Raw genomic sequence first — 3,211 nt, 5'->3', positions numbered from 1 at the left:
GGCTATTTAGTGAGGCTTCCACAATTTAGTGAGACCCTGTTTCAAAATAAAGAATAAATTAGGGCTAGGGGGTGTAGCTCAGAGGTAGAATACCACTGGGTTCAATCCCCAGTATCTCAAAATAAATAAATAAATAAATAAATAAATAAATAAATAAACCGCGGTGTTTCTTCTCAAGAAACCCCGTTTCAAGACTTCTTTTGAAAACATAAATAAATAAATAAATAAATAAAATGGCTGGAAGTGTAAGCGGGAGCTAGCATGCCTCTAAATTAAAGCCCCAATAACAACACCAATAACAGAATAAATAAAGAAGTAAATTTGTTTGTCTGCTTGGTTCTGGGGTCAAATCCAGGGTTAGTGTGTGCTAAACATATGTCCTAACCACTAAGCTGTATCCCCAGACTTCTAAATGCTTTTCTTTTTTAAATTTTAATTAATTTATTTTGGTGCTGGAGATTGAACCCAAGGGTATTCTACCTCTGAGCTCTACACCCAGCCATTTTATATTTTAATGTACTTTTATCTTTTGGTGGTACTTAGAGTCGACCCCAGGGGCCTTACACCTCCAGACTACACCTTCAGCCCTGTTTTATTTTTTATTTGGAAACAGGGTCTTGCTGAATTGTGGTGGGCCTCACTAAGTTGCTGAGGCTGGCTTCGAACCTGAGACCTTCCTGTTTCAGCCACCTAAGCACTGGGATTACAGGCATGCACCACCATGCCTGGCATATTTGACATTTTAAAACAGTATCTTGCTATGTTGCTGAGGGTGGCTTTAAACCTGCAATCTTCCTGTCTCTGCCTCCCAAGTACTCAGATTATAGGCATGGGCCACCACACCGACTGTTTGTTTTTCTTTTGTTTTGTTTTTTGCAGGTCTGGGGATGGAACCCAGAGGCATCTGACCTCCAAGCTACACCCCCCGCCCTACTTTTTATTCTTTATTCTGAAACTGGGTCTCACTGAGTTGCAGAGGGCCTCACTAAGTAGCTGAGGCTGTCCGCGAACCGCGATCCTCCTGTCTCAGCCTCCCGCATGCTGGGATCACAAGCGTGCGCCACCACGCCCGGCTAACTTTTTTTTTTTTTTTTTTTTTTAACAAAACTAACTTTATGATCCAGCACAGAGTCGATCGCAACGTGAAGAATACAATACTCTATTGGCCTACTATTTCGTGAGGAAAAATTGGCCAATCCTCATGACCGAAGAAACAAACAACCCTTCATTCATTCATTCTTTTTTTTTTTTTTTTTTTTTTTTTGCGGGTCTGGGGATGGAACCCAGGGGCATTTGACCTCCGAGCTACACCCCCAGCCCTATTTTTTTAATTCTTTATTTTGAAACAGGGTCTCACTGAGTTGCAGAGGGCCTCACTAAGTAGCTGAGGCTGTCCGCGAACCGCGATCCTCCGGTGTCAGCCTCCCGCATGCTGGGATGACGAGCGTGCGCCAACCCTTCATTCATTCTTAATGTTGTCCTTGGAATTAATGAGAAACTGTCACTTGACCTTCATTTGGTTCAGTTCTAGGGATGGAGCCCGGGGACATTTGACCTCAGCGCTATACCCTCCAGTCCTATTTTATTATTTTTAAAATTTGAAACAGGATTTTGCTAAGTTGCTGAATCTGGCCTCAAACCTGCGATCCTCTTATCTCAGGCTCCCAAGAACGGCCATTACTGGTATACATCACAATGCCCTGCTAGTAGCTTTTTTTGGGCTTTAATTTTTACTGTTTGGATAAAGCCCCAAACATTTCCCTCCTTCTATATTTCTGATTTTTTTTTTTTTGTACTGAGAACTGAATCCAGGGGCATATTATCTCCAAGATATACTCCTCAGCCCAATTTTATTTCTTATTTGGAAACAAGGTCTCACTAGATAGCTGAGATGGCGCACCCTTGTAATCCAAGCATTTGGGAGGCTGAGACAGGAGGATTGTGGTTTGGGGACAGCCTCAGCTACTACTTAATGAGGCCCTGTTTCAAAATAAAGAATAAAAAAATAGGGCTGGGAGTTGTAGCTCGGAGGCAGAATGCCCCTGGGTTCCATCCCCAATACTGTAAGAACAACAACAACAACAACAAAAAAAAAATAGATAAATAATAAAAATAGAAGTATAAAACCACAACTTTTAAAATTTGTACTTTTTTTTTTGATACAGACGTCGACCGAGCCAAAAATTGTTTCCTTGAGCCGATTTCTGCAGTATTTGAACTTTTCACTGAACTTTCCAGCTCTGAGTTCTGTGGGTTTTGCTGCTGGTGTTTTCTTTTTGAGGGGAGAGAAGCAGCTACGTCCATTTCTCCCTCCTTTTTCTCTCCTCGCAGCCTGGGGACGGTTAAAGTCCAGAGGCCGGGAGGGAAACTGGGCGGGATTTCCTATTTGCCCAGTCTTTATCTTTGCGGAGCTGGGAGATGAAATCCTATTTATTCTCGTCCCTCGTTGACATTTTGCTGTGGACAGAAAATCATCTTTTCCCCTCCTCCACTGTCCATACCCCCCTACCCAGCTTGGCATTAAGAACGCCATTGACAACCTAATGTATGGAAAGCGAATCTTTTATGTCGCCCAGAATGACCAATTTTTTTCCCTTTGGGCTCACCAAAGCTGTTCAAACAAGAGCTCCATTGTTCCTTTCAGAAGCAAATAATAGAAAACTTAAATGAAATCTGGGGGTCGTTTGACCTCTTAAGAAACCGACGTAGGCATCACAGCCCCCAAACCCCGGCCCGTTAACATGCGATGAGTTATACACATATTCACGGTTTTAGAGAAAACTGGGAGGGTATCACAGGCCCTAGGAAGTCGTGGAATAGTGATTTCCTCATTTTGGGATTCTGACTCTGTCCCGGATTAGAGAACCTACCAAAGGTGCTACTTTATTAAAGCAGAGAAAATGGATCGAGGATCAGCCTGGGCGTGGCGCAGCCCTTGGGAGGCTGAGATGGGAGGATCGCAGGTTGGAGGGCAGCCTCAGCAACTTAGTGAGGTTCTCAGCAATTAGGGGAGGCCCTGTTTCCAAATAAAAAATAAAATAGGAGCCGGGCGTGGTGGCGCACACTTGTAATCCCCGCGCTTGGGAGGCTGAGACAGGAGGATTGCACGGGTTCGAAGCCAGCCTCAGCTACTTAGTGAGGCTCTCGGCAACTTAGTGAGACCCTGTTTCCAAATAAAATATAAAATAGGTCTCGGAGTATAGCCCGGAGG

The sequence above is a fragment of the Muscardinus avellanarius genome, assembly GCF_963383645.1.
Source record: "Muscardinus avellanarius genome assembly, chromosome: 19".
NCBI lineage: Eukaryota > Metazoa > Chordata > Mammalia > Rodentia > Gliridae > Muscardinus > Muscardinus avellanarius.
This window is presented reverse-complemented; position numbering follows the sequence as displayed.